We start from the raw sequence: 14,532 nt of genomic DNA, 5'->3' as shown, positions 1-14,532 counted from the left end.
ACATATTTATTTTTTATTTTGTTTTAACTTATAAAAATTATAATTTATAAAACTATTAATTATAATATATATACTTAAAAAGAAAGTGTGAGATTAAATAATTTTGGAACTTAACTATTTTTTTTTAATTTCATGTAATTAAGGACAAGCCCATATAGTTATTAAATTAATTCATGAAATTAGGGTTATTAATTGACTTATAATATCTTTTAATATATATACTCTATATATTGTGTTAATTTATAAAAAATATAATTACTATTATATATATACACTTTTAGCGAATATACATTGAATATAAACATATTTACTTTCTATTTTGTGTTAACATTACAAAAATTATAATTTATAAAATTATTAATTATAATATATATACCTTTATTTATATAAACTTATAATATATATTCCTAAAAAGAAGTTCTAAGATTAAAATAGTTTTGGAATCTAGTTATTTTTTTTTTAATTTCATGTAATTAAGGAGAAAATCATATAATTAATTAAATTAATTTAAAAAATTATGATTATTAATTAATTTGTAATGTCTTTTAATATATATATATATATATTGTTTTAATTTATAAGAAATATAATTACTTATAAATTATATAGGATATAGATGAAAAATATTATTATATATAGATATAAGTATGGATTTGGATTCGAATAATTTAATACCCATAAAGAGCATTATAATAAATTTTTACATAAATGGGCTTAGGTAATATGTAAAAAGATTTGTGTTAAGGTAGTAAATTTCAAATATATTCGAATAGTAGTAAGGTTCAAGTACCCTATTTATTAATTAGATTCAAATTTGGGTATTTCAAAATTAACGAGTATTCTACTCATTGACATTCTTAATAAAAATCATAAACAATCCACAATGTTTATTCTTTAATAAATTTTTGGTCATTATCATGTTAATTAGATAAAGAAAGATATTATTCATTGGATTGAGATAAATCTACATATTTATACAAAATGAGCTGTCGTTAATTTTTTTTTTATAAATCTTAACGTATAAGAAATAAATATATAGTTAAAATATCTGGTTATTTGTAGGTAAAAGTTATTAAATGGGAAGGGATTAACGAAATTGTTGGCATCTATATATTCCTGGTTGGGTAGAATATGCAGACTTTGTCTGGCATCAAGAATCAGAAGAAATTGAGGGAGTGTTCAAGAAAACAAAGAATTTCGGATTTCACAAATATTGTCAATTGGAATATGTTAAACTTATTTGTAGCAATCGGAATATTAAAGCAAAGGAACAGAAGAAAAAACCTAACATTTGGAATGTATACCAACTGGAAAATTCTTCAGTCATTGTTACAAAATGTTTCCTTATTTCAACCAATTTCATCAAGAACAAATATGTTCCCGAACAACTTCAAAGATGCCCTTGCTTAGTGCTTAATAAATAACCCATGACTTTTGAGAGAGTTTTTGGGCTAGGTTCAGTAACACTATGTGGGACCTTTAACATGGGTTCTGACCTCAAAATCCCTACTATAATTTTGGTATTTAAAAAATATATTCTCTTTACTTAGGTAAATTAAGATAAAAATTTTAATTTTGATATATTTTATTAAAATTTGAATTTTTTTAAAAATATGTACGTTTGATGAATTTGAATATGCAAAATTAAAAAAAATGATGAAAAATAAATTTATATAGTATAAAAAATGAGTATTATGTGTCCAAAAAAATTATTTTAAGACATTTAAAAATAAAAAATGAACAAAGAAAAGGGATAGAGGGTGTAACAATTATTTAAAATTTTATCCTAAAAAAATTAAAAAATTCAAATTTTAATAGTGGGAATGTCTTTTTAAAAAACTTGTTGCAATTGAATGTTTAAGTTAGTAAATTTTAATTAAAAAATTAAGAGCAATTGTCGTTGGAATTTGACCACAAGTGCACGAGATGATACTTATCCATTTGTTAATTAAGAGAGGAAAAAGAGTTTTAATTACGTTTTACATCAAAGAATTATATATGACTCAATAAACTTCCAAAAGAGATAAGGATAGACACAGTTGACAAAAAGTAAAGTTAAAATATTGAAATTATATATAGTTTAACTATTGAGTTATTAGACATCAGAGAAGGGTTATTACTTGCTAAGAGTCTGCAGATACAGCAATTGGTGGTCGAATTTGATGCAACAATGGTGGTCAAATTTTTGAAAAGAGGGTATTAATCAAAATCATCCTTATATTACATTAGTGCATGACTATCTTGTCTTGATAGAGGAAGGGTGAGTGATGAAAATTCTATATATTTTTGAAAAAGATAAAAAAAAAAAAAAAGGTGTCGATTGTCTTACAAATTTGACGTAAAATTGCCTTTTGGGAACAATTCCTCCGGAAGAGTTATGTTTGTTAATTTCAAAAGACTTGTTTGGCTCACCTAGTCTAATATATTAAACCGAAACATCCAGGTCTTATGTACAAAAAAAGTTAAAACAGTTATGAAAAGAACAATAACTATTAGGCAAAAAAAATAATTCTTTGAATTGAAAATATAAAATTAATTTTTTTTGTTTTTAAAATAAAAAATATAAACATAATGCTTTTAGAAACTCTTAAATTATTTTTAAAAATTTATAATAAATTTTTATTCCTTTATTATATTCAATCAAATCTTATATTTTTATTTTAAATTAAATAATTTTTTATAATTAATTATTATTAATATCATGTAATCATATAATTATATCATGTCAATATAACATATAACATGTACATGTTATAACATAATAAATGATATTTTAATTAATAATAAGTAATTAATTGTTAATTTTAAAAATTTATTTAAATTAAAATAAAAATATTAAAATTGGACTGAATACAATAAAAAAAAAGAGTTTTTAAAAGCTCTTTTAAATAATTCAAAAACTTTTGAAGTAATATGTCAAAAATATAATTAATGAACCGTGTTAGACGGCTAGTTGCGGTAACTTTCGAATAAAAAGACCGTTTGTTGCGGACTGGTAGCCCAAAATAATAAAATATCTATATTCCGTGAATAATTAAGAAGTAAATATATTGATCCTATGTGGGTATAAGTGTAATTTTACGAAAAAAGAGTAGATTAAAAACTTCTTATTTATTTAAAACCAGAAATTGAAGGACTTGTCTAGTTGCACGGTCAAATTATCCATTTTTACAGACAAAAAAGGTGCGATTCTTGCGATTCCTGCTTTACGATTTACACCCTTTACATAATTTCATTTCTGATTTTCTTTTTTATTTTTTTTTGTAATTTTTTCTATTGGCTTATCCAAGGATTAGTGTTCCCTGATCACCTTATCTGTTTCTGCCCGTTTGGTTCATCGGAAACCCCTAGGAATCGGCGGAAAAGGGGCTTTTTTTCTTCTTTTTAAATTCCATGAACCTCTATGTTTGATTGTTTTTTCTCCGATCCATGAAAAAGTTTAAATAAAATAATAATTTTTCTGCTATGGGATTGAAAAATGAAAGAGCCGTTTCTTTTTTGAAGGGGAGTGAGGAGGGCTGGTTTTCCTGACCGACTGAAAAGTTGAGAACTTAATGGGATTACAAATATGGGTATTTCCAGGAATTTGAACCCATGTTCTTTTTATCAATAAATTGCTCTTTGACCTGTTGTTTTCAAGTTTTAGTTTGTATAACATGATATATTGAAATTTATGTCTGTTGGGAAATATGTTGACTGTAATTTTAGGTTTAGATTCTGTTATTTGCTTTGAGGAAAAGCTTTTAGCATGTGACTCTTGGAATGTCTTCTCCTGAAAATTCCTTTATTTTCCTTGCCATGCCATGATTTTTTTGTTTTTTATTTTTTTGATTTGAAATTTCATGCTTACAAATTTTAGAAATTTTGGTTATCCTGGTTCCTTTGTATACACGCTCTATTGACACCTTGATAATGAATTGTGTGTAGCTGAACTTGTTATCTGATGATACCTTACTTAGTGCTATAATAGACTCTGTGACCAATGTTTTGGTGTTTGTGTGAAACATATGATTCTGCATGATGATTCTATTAGTGAGATATAGCACACTAATAGGCATTTTGAACTATGAAGTCAAGAGTTAATGAGGCTTTTAGGTCTTCTACAGGTCTTCTTTCGAGTCATATATGAAATGCTAGCTAGCAAATGTAGAATGATTATGTAAAGGTTGTTCTAGTTGTTTGATTCACAAAGATGTCCTAGGTTGGAATGAAGTGTCGAAATGAAAATTTTGTCTAAAAAAATTCATATATAATATGCTGTTGCTTGGTATCCAAATCAATTATACTGTGAATAGATAAGCCACTAGCTCTGGGGATTAGGATGATGATGGGAGCAAGAAATGACAGTTGTGCACAAACACTATAGGACCTGATCCGCCTCTCAGCCTGAACAATGCAAGCATCACATATGCAGTTGTTGCTTATGCTGTCCTAACTCCAAATTTAGTGTTTTTGTTGATCATATATAATATACTTTTGTTTGGTATCCAAATCAATTATACCGTGAATAGATAAGCCACTAGCTCTGGGGAATACGATGATGATGGGAGAAAGAAATGACAGTAATACACAACCGCTATAGGACCTTCTGGTTCACCTCTCAGCCTGAACAATGCAAGCATCACATATGCAGTTGTTGCATATGCTGTGCTAACTCCAAATTAATTGTTTTTGCTGGCAACGTTATGTAGGGTCAATATATGAAACATGTCTTATATATATATATATATATATATATATATATATATATATATTTAACTAAATGGCCAACATGATACCTCAAATGGCAGGAGTCTATTTAGTGGTGCATTATTCTTTCATCTCTGCAGCATCCTGTTTGTAAACTTCTGGAATTTCCTTATTCTTTAATAAGAATCAGATTAAATGTGGGTTTTCAATTGCAGGAGAAGATTGACATTATATGGATAGTAAAGTATCTTCTGACAAGGTTTCTCAGGAGCTAGCCCGCGAGTTACTTATCGCAATATCTTATTCTGTGCCAGATACTGATGATCATGCATCTAAAAATGTAGACAGTGCAAATGGGGTTGCAGTGGCAAATGCTGATGGAGCTGAAAAATATAGGTCTGAACTGATTTCTATATCCTATGCACAGTCTCCTGATGCTCAAGTGCCTCCAGTTGTTGGGAACCATGTGGATTAGTGATGAATAAAATTGTAATGGAAAATTTTGTTACAGTGGCATTTGATGTTTTGTAGAACTTTCTGTTGTGTGATTTTACTCCTTATGTTGGGTTATTTTGCATGTGATTCTCTCTATGGCAGTGTAAATAAGGGAACATATTTCTGTACAGACCATGTTGTGATCAAAGTGAAAGATGTATTTTCTTTACTTGACAGAATTTATGTACTTTTCCAGTCTCTTGGTTCATTCTTCTTGCTTGTTCTTTGCATTGAACAGTTGTCAATTGGTCTTGCAAGATGCAGTATGTTCCTGAATTTGCTCTTAGAGTTAAGATTTTATGCTCTTTGTTTCATTTAAGCAATTGAGCTGACCAGATTCCTTTACTTCGGTAGCATTGGTCCTTGCATTATGTCTGTTTTTCCCTCTTGATTGCTAGCATTACCTGGTAGCTCTAGCTTTACCCTAGGTGTGCTTTTTGCAAAAACAGTTGGACATATGTAAAGGATGTGTTCAAACTAAGCAGATTCCACTAGTTGTGAATCTGATGGTCTTCTAAGGTACCAGCTGTTTTCATCCTGACACTTGATGCACCAGTTTCCTCTGTTTTTGTTTTATATTAATTTTTTTGGTCCTAAAATCTGTTGACATCTTGATTGAGCCCTAGCGGGCACTTAGTTGATTGGGACCAAAATTTTTTTATGTGCAGTATCTTATCTATATCATGTTAGTGTATCTTTATAAATATAGAAGCTGCATATCTCATCAGATTAGATTTATAAATGATTCTGTGACATTAGCACTTGCATATCATGAGGCATTAGGCTTTCTGTTTATCTCTAGTGTTTATAGGTAGTGAGATATTTAAACCCAATCATTGCTCGAAAACGTTGTTCTCGTTTGCTCTGCTGCACTAGTTATCTACCGACTGAGTCATTCGCTTATCAAGTATGAATGAGGAATTTAGGTCAGATCCGGTGAATTATTGGTTTCTCTTCTTGTCTTTCTCCCTAGTAAAGAGGCCACTATCCATCTCTGCTTTTTGCTATTTGCATCATCACTATCTATCACCCACCAAGGTTGAGCATATTGTTATCAATTAGGCAACAGATAACATCTGGATCAATTCTCCATGTCACAATCCTAGCAACATGTCTCTGTTGAACATTTCTTTATGTTCTCATTTTTTACAGCACTGCTCCTCTGGCGATTATTTTCCCATTGTCTTAACTTTTCATTTTTTTCTTCCTTTTGGAAGTTTAGTTTTGGGAAATTTGAGCAAGACTCTGCAGTTGAAAGTTGTAACGAAAAACTGGAAAAAAAAAATACAGAATTGATTGGACCAAAGCCCAAAGCTGGCTATTACTTTGATTGGACCATTGATTTCAAGGCTGCAAAGCTTGTGGGTCAAGATCCTCCTGTTCTTCTCAATTACATTGAGTTATGCAGAGGCTGTTGAATTATAATTGTAATTTACAATAAGCACAAACAAATTTGGGGGTTTATTGGGGTTCACAAATTTCGTGCAATTAATCTCATGCTGCCTAAGGTCATTATACAAAACTTCAAGAAAACACAGATGTTCAACGGTGGCAGCCTCCTTTGCAAAATTTTCAATGGATGAACACGAGAAGAAAGATCGCCGTGATAGTTTCCTCTCCATGGTTCAGTTTATAAGTCCGAGATCAGATACATTATAACAAGTCAATTGCTTAAGAGAATAGGCTATAGACTGGCATATATTAAAAGAAAAAAGAAGAAGAAAGAACTCAAGAACGAAATAATCAATTTTTAAATACCGGTAAACATTCAAATTAAAACCATTGATAGGAATTGAAAGAGATATGAACAATATATATTGACAATCAAACTGCAAAGGGTCAAGCTTTTTTCGAAGGAAAAATTAGGTAGGTTCCTCATGAATTTCTTCAAGCCAAGCGAGATCCAAATAATACGACCTTAGTCTCACCAAATTTAGTAAGGAAGTTGTGTTCACAAACTACTAGGCTGTTTACTTTGTTGGTTAGTCAAACTTGATTTACACTTAACTCTCTTTACCATTCACATATCTTGATTTATCCTTGTTATAATAATAAATCTAACAAATCTAAACGCAACACATATTGAAAGTTATTATATATATAAATGAATTCAACGAGACAAAAGTTATATAATTTTTCTTTTTTATTGATTGTTTAGAAAGTGAAAATTTTAATTTAAAAATTGATTTATGTTAATATGAATATAGTTACTGCATACGTAAGTGATAGTATATTAATTTTTAAAGAATATTTAATCACCAATCAACAACGTAAAACTATTTGACCTTGAAATTTTATGTAATATTATTATTTTCTGTCTTATAGTGGGTTTTTTTTAATGATTATCAACAAGGAGCAGATCAGCTTAATACATCGAAATCGAGATGGGGGATCGAGTTCAATTTCAAGCAATCAAAAACAACGAACATTGTTTATTCACACCGGCGGAAACAATTTGAACAGAATAAATTAAAGGGTTAGTTGAGTTTACTAAGTAGTATTAGAGGAGAAAACTTCAACGGTCCAATCAGAGCTCCCAAAACCTTGGACTTTTTCCTGTTATGTACTAATTAAGTACTATTCTTTTGTTTTTTGTTTTTTTTTTTTTTGGATTTATTATTTCTTTATTGCTAGGTATGCAAGGAAACAGGATTCACTTGCTCGAGCAGAAAATCTATATCCGAAGTTAAAGAAAATTTTCCTACATCTATATAACGAGGCAGGGAATGAGTGTCACTTTGACCCAAGATCAAAGAGCATAGAAGAGAGACAAAAAAACGAAGGAAAAATGATCGAAATCAAGTCTGAAATCGTTTCCAGGCAAACCATCAAACCTTCCACCCCAACTCCTTCCGACTTGAAAACCTTCAAGCTATCTCTTCTGGATCAACTCTCCCCTGCCGTCCATGGCAACATGACCTTCTTCTACCCTTCTAGCAACACCATGGATTCCATAGGTGATGACTTCTCCGAGAAATCCCAGCTCCTTCAGGAATCGATTTCCAAGACGCTCTCGCTCTTCTACCCGCTGGGCGGACGTCTTCAGGACGCTGCTACCATTGATTGTAACGACGAGGGTGCTTTCTTCGCCGAAGCCAAAGTCAACATCCAATTATCTGAGTTCCTCAACCAACCTGAGTTTAATCTAATGGACCATTTCTTACCTACTACAGATACCAAAACCATGGAATTGTCCAATGGTGCCATGTTTATCGTTCAGTTAACTAGCTTTACTTGCGGTGGTGTGGCGATTAGTCTCTCCCTCACTCACAAGCTCGCTGATGTATCAGCACTGCTTACTCTCCTCCAAAGCTGGACAGCGGTTTGTCGCGGACTAAGTGACCCCGTGACCCCTGACCTCATCGGAGAAAAATTTTTGGCACCTAGAGATGAACTATCTGCCATGTCTGCATCTCTGAATATTGCTGCTGAAAAGTTTGTGCTGAGGAGATTTGTGTTTAGTGCATCAAAGATTGCGGAATTGAAGGCTAAAGTCGATCAGGAATTTCAAAACGAGATGCCAAGCCACCCCTCTCGGGTGGAGGTGGTGTTGGCACTGTTATGGAAATGCGCCGTGGCTTGTAAGAAACAAAAAACAGGGTCATTCGGGCCAACGGCATTGTTTCAAGCTGTCAATTTGCGCAAAAGGATGTCTCCACCGTTACCCGAAACTGCTATTGGGAACTTTATATGGCCATTTATGGTGCTTGCACATGAAGAGAAAGACTTGGAGCTACCTGAACTTGTGATTCAGATGAGAAAATCCTTCATCGAATTCAACAACACCAAGGCTAATATGTTCAGAGGCGAAGCGGCTCCTTTGGCAATCATGGGGGCCTTGAAGGAGAGAGGAGAATTCTTCAGGAACAACAGAGAAATGACCGTTTACAAGTGTTCAAGTTGGTGCAAGTTCCCCTTATATGACACCGATTTTGGGTGGGGAAAGCCGCTATGGCATGTCAGTATAAACAAATTGGTGAGCAACACAATTGCTCTGGCCGACACAAGATCTCGAGATGGAATTGAAGCTCTCTTGACTTTGGATGAAGAAGAAATGGCCTTATTTGAACAAAATGAAGAGCTCCTGAAATATGCTACTCCCAACCCCAGCATTTATGCTTGATTTCATGCTTTTTGCTATGCAAATTTACCGTTGCTCTGTGTGTGATTCTGTCTCTTTTTTTTTTTTTTTCCTTTTACAATGATTTGATTTGATTATGTGTTTTGTTGAAGGTAATTTACTTATGATTTTAAAGCAATGCAATGTTGGAGAGAATAAGATTTAGGTCTTTCTCTTTGAGGAGCTGAAAGATACAAAGAATTATAAAATGAAAATTTGAGAATAAAATTCCTAGCGATTCCTCCTTGGTTACACTGTTTATTATCAGCATTATTAATGTTTGACCCCCCCTCCCCCCTCCTGTTTTATTTGTTTGTCTTTTGCAAAATTTCTACACCTTATAAAAATTAAAGAAGAAAACTCTCATGGAAATATTCTTTGTTCTCTAGGAATCAACAGACCACTTTCACTGTACGTTCTAAGCTGAATCAATAAACAAATTTCTTTTATTTTGTGGTGATCAAGAAAAACAAACAAATAGATCTTGATAATGTGACATATCAGCTGCCATTGGTCAAATAACAGGGACAAAAAAAAAAAAGGCTTGGACTGAATCATACGTATATCCTGACCAAAACAAAGAAATTTGCATGGAATTAATGTGCATATGAGGTCCCATTAATGTCATAACTACAACCAAGAAAGGAAGAAGTTTCTTCTTTCTTGTATTATCGATGAGCCTCATTCTGTAATATTACTTTCTTTTCGTATTATAAACGTCTGTTGAATTCTCCGCCACATCTTCCCCACGATATTGAGCCTTTTCAACACTTATAACCTTGGAGGCCTGGTCTTGTTACCTTAGTTTCGTTTGAGAATATTGTTCAAGGGTCGAGTTGTTTTAAGTGATCTTGTGTTAAAAATTTTAAGCTGTGTGTTGGTTGTGGTCGACTTGAAAATTATTATTATTTAAATAAATAACACAATTTTATTTAATATTATTGAAATGGTTTTTATTATTTTCATAATTGATTATCAGGTTCACGAGGACCTGAACTTATCTCTCATGCTCTGAGGCTCCAAAGGCTTGGTTCAAACCCCCGACTCATGAACATTTCTTGTGTTTATATGATCTTGTATTTTTTTACTTAAAAAGACATTTTTCAATGATTAATATGGTAAATGTATTGTTTTTTAGTTTATCATAAATAAATTTTGAATTTATATTTGATGTATTAACAGTGTATAACTTCCGTACATAATCAGCTCATCCAATGTTACCACTTCATTAATGAAGAAAAATACATAAAAAATAATAAAAAAATTTCTCTCTCAAACTCTTCTTTTCTTGTTCTCCTTTCTTATCTTTCTCCAATTTCATCGTTTTCTTCTCTTTTTCTTCTTTTCATCAAAATTAAGTTTGGCAAAATTATACAATTTCAAGAGCAATAAGATAATTAAAGATTTCAAGTTAATTTTTACCTTTTGACTTTCGTAATAAATTTTTTAAGTAATTTCTACATTTGAATTCCTATTATTTCAACAAAAATCCAAAATTCATGTACCAAATTCTTCAATCTCTCTTAAGGTTTCAACAATTTCTCTCTTTGGGTTTCAAAGATATGTGGTGTTTTGATTTAAATTCCTATTCTTTCAACAAAAACTCGAAATCCCTTACCAAATTCCTCAATCTCTCTTAAGTTTTAGCAATTTCTCTCTCCTAAACAAGAAAAAAACCTAAAAATGGTGAAAGAGATTTTGGAGAGAAAAATGAAAATAATTTATATTTTGTTTAATTAATCAATAACAAACTTTTAATATTTAATTTTAAATCTTTAACAATTTTTAATTTTACCTCACTAATAAGGTGACATCATTTTGTGAGCTAATAATATATAGAAATTATACACTATCAGCATTTCAAATATAAACCCGTAAATTTTTTATCCATTTAAGGGGAGAGAAAAGAAATATAAGAAAAATAATGGCATTTACGTGCCCAAACCAACCATTTCTAAATTCAACAAGGTTAAGTAATTAAGAAATAGGATGTTAGTGTAGTCCTAGCCTATTTGGCTTAGCTTTTTCTTAGTTTAAAAGTTATTATGAAGTTCTTATGAAAACTAATAATATTTTATAATAGTTTTTAAAATTAAATTAAAGTTGTTTGATAAGTTGTTTGGTAAAATAAATTATATAAACTCTAATTTTGGTTAAATTTATTATAAACGTATTTATGACATCTTCAATCACTTAATAAATAAAAATGAAATAAGTTTGCTTCGAGCTTATATGTGATTTTAGATGTTAAAATAAAAAAATCCATACAGAAACAGAACAATTCTCAAACTTTATATAACAGTAATAATATTAGAATTTTGTTGATCTAGTAAGCAATTGGACCATGATCTCCAAGAAAAAAGAGAAAAAAAAGAAACAATGTATTTGATATTAAAATCCTTTTTGGTGAATAAGAGAGAAAATCTTTAATTAGTACATGAATACAATAATGAATTTTAAGTCATCTTTTCTCTTAATCTTTGTAAAAACAAAAAACCTACAGATTTTGTTATTTTGTTAATGGGTCTTCTGTTTTTTTTTGTAGTCGAGATAGAGGAGAGAGTGATTGCGATTTGCGTTGAAAAATGATGATTTGCGAAAGGAGGGAGAAGAGAGGAAGATCGTTTGAGAGAAAGGCATTTTCTGAAAAGCTGACATATTTTTTTTTTTAAAAAAAGAGAAAACTCCTCTTTGGAGTTTTTCTTTAAGTTCTTTTCTTAAAAATTATGTTCTTTTAAAAAAAATTTTAATAGTTTCTCAAAATCTTGTTTAACCTTTTAAAAGATAGATAAGCTGAAAAAAATCAGCCCAAACAAAACACTAGTGTCCTACTAGAAACTAATATTTTTTGAACAATATATGACCTATCAATTCAAAAATTTAAATTTACCTAACCTATGATTTCAAAATTCAAGTCTTAGATTTTGTATTATATATATTTGAATATTTTAATTAGTGATAAGTACATATATCTTTATATTAAAAGAGATGAACCTCTCCTGCCTCAAAACAATATAAAGGAAATTACATTACTACACTGACAACACCGACCTGAAAGATTTGTATATCTCAACTTATTTAGCTGAAATTTTTAAGTTCAAAAGGTTAGAAAAAAACATATAAGATCAAAAGTTTTGAGTAACCATGACAAAGAGGATGAAGCTTATAAAAATTTTCCCACGATGCAAGTGTATTAATCAAAATCATTAGTGAAAGATAAAAAGGAAAAAAAGAAGGTTGCCTAAAGTGTGTGAGATGGTAAAGTTAGAATAAAATATTTACTTACTTCTTATTTACTCTTTGTGTTGTCGCGTGTTTATACGATGAAGATGATCATCAGTCTGTGATATTTTGGAAACATTGATTAATTAATACTAATTATTAGTTTATCACTAATAAATTCAATAATCAAACTGCGGGGATTGCTTAATATTTTATTACAATTGTTTCTACCTACCAGCTACTTTTTAGAATATATATTTTAATTTTTGCAGATAATTGATTGAGTATTCGTGTAAGAGAAACCTGGTACTTGACCTGATTGGTAGTTCGTGAGCCATGTACGAGCAAGCTGAGAGAATTAGTCCATTAAAATTTATAACCAAAAACTGAAAAAAAATGCAAAAAATTAGAATTCTTGGTCTATCAAACAGTATATTAATGGAAGTCAATTGGCTAGCAGATCCCTAAAGGATTTATTGTTTCGTTCCATTTTCTTCTAAAGCAAGGATCAAATTAGTCATACAATAAATTTATTGAAAAATCGGCAAGCTGCCGCAAAAATTACAATATTTTTATTAGATTTAAAATTAATTAGCAGCAAAAAATTTTAAAATCAACTAATATTCATAAATTATGTGATTTAAAGTCAAGGAAAAATCAATTATCTTACTTCACACTACCAAAGAATAAATTATGTTATCTATCTGCCGTTTTAATTGAATCCTTATTTCTCCTTGTTCATTGTTAAATCACGATTTCAACTCATCGACGTCAGAATTGAATGCTACTATAATAGTTCATAGAAATTCAAAACAAGTGTCATGTCTACTAGCCAGCGGCTTCAAACTAAATTGTGGTGCATCTCTGTTCAATGATGGTATCGATCAATTTACTTGGGAATTTATTGAATATAAATTTTAATTAATTAAGATAAGGAAGCAGAAAAAACCAGTCTTACCAACTTCATGATAATATAAGAATATCTATGAAAATGATGATTCAACTATTTATATATATGTTCATGGTCAACCATGCCCCAGATAAGACATAAGCCATCATTACAATAAATTAAGCAGCAAAATGAAAAAGTCAATTGTAAATAATAATAATAATAATAATGATGATAATGATGATATTTTCTATATTATCTGTAAGCAAACAAATTAAGCTCATTCATTTCCATGTAAAAAGAATTTGTCAAAACTTTGCTGCAATTGGAATGACATTTTCGCACTGCTGAACTTGACCCAGGCTGGTTTCTTCTTAAAAAAAAAGAAAAGAAAAGAAAGGATTTTGGAGTTTCGAATGATTATTTTAATTTAAATTTTCATTCTTTTTTAGTTGATATCCAGAAAAGTAGAAGAGAAAAGACAACCTGTTTGAAAACAACATTGGCAAAAAAATTATAAGGGTGTGGATAATAAAGCTCGAAAGTCAAGCTACAAAATCATATACTCCACAAAATTCAGTTTTCACCTACCAACAAAATCCTTTTTGAGTTTACATTAGAGGTTAGCAACCACGTATAAACACACTAACGATCATATTAGAAATTTTTATTTACTGTTCTAATCGATAAATTAATAGAACAAGCAGTTTATTGTATGTTTACATGTCACAAATTTAAAGAATTGGATGTGACAAAATGTTCAAACTTCTTTGGGGAGTATCTTACATATACATATACAATTAAGTTGAAGGGAAAAGCGAGTACTGTCTCTTGTCTTCTTCAAACTAAGATTATCTGGGATCTTTCTTTGAATGAATCAAAGCTAGTTAAGGTTAGTATTTGAGAGTTTTATTATGTTAGAATATTTGAATATCTAATGAATGTTATTGTTTTATAGGTGTTAGCAAAGCTTTTTGTCCTGCTAGAGGAAGGCAAATGAGATTTGTGATCACTAAATTTATTTGTTCGTAGCTACTTATACATTGAAACCGAACAATTTTCATGACCAAGACCAAGTACTTTGGTCTTAAATCCATTTACTAAGGCATCAAACATG

General features: G+C 30.3%; 1 long non-coding RNA gene and 1 pseudogene across 1 annotated transcript; both read left to right on the top strand.

The window, feature by feature from the left end:
* Positions 1-3,044: 3,044 nt before the first annotated feature.
* LOC18606083 (uncharacterized) lies at positions 3,045-5,353 on the top strand. Its single transcript, XR_001926881.2, has 2 exons — positions 3,045-3,183; positions 4,905-5,353. It is a non-coding gene; the product is annotated as an uncharacterized LOC18606083 (long non-coding RNA).
* A 2,541-nt stretch (positions 5,354-7,894) lies between these two features.
* Positions 7,895-9,556, top strand: LOC18606082 (cocaine synthase pseudogene; annotated as a pseudogene).
* Positions 9,557-14,532: the final 4,976 nt, after the last annotated feature.

The sequence above is a fragment of the Theobroma cacao genome, chromosome 3, assembly GCF_053813885.1.
Source record: "Theobroma cacao isolate CCN51 chromosome 3, ASM5381388v1, whole genome shotgun sequence".
Lineage (NCBI taxonomy): Eukaryota > Viridiplantae > Streptophyta > Magnoliopsida > Malvales > Malvaceae > Theobroma > Theobroma cacao.
This window is presented reverse-complemented; position numbering and strand designations above follow the sequence as displayed.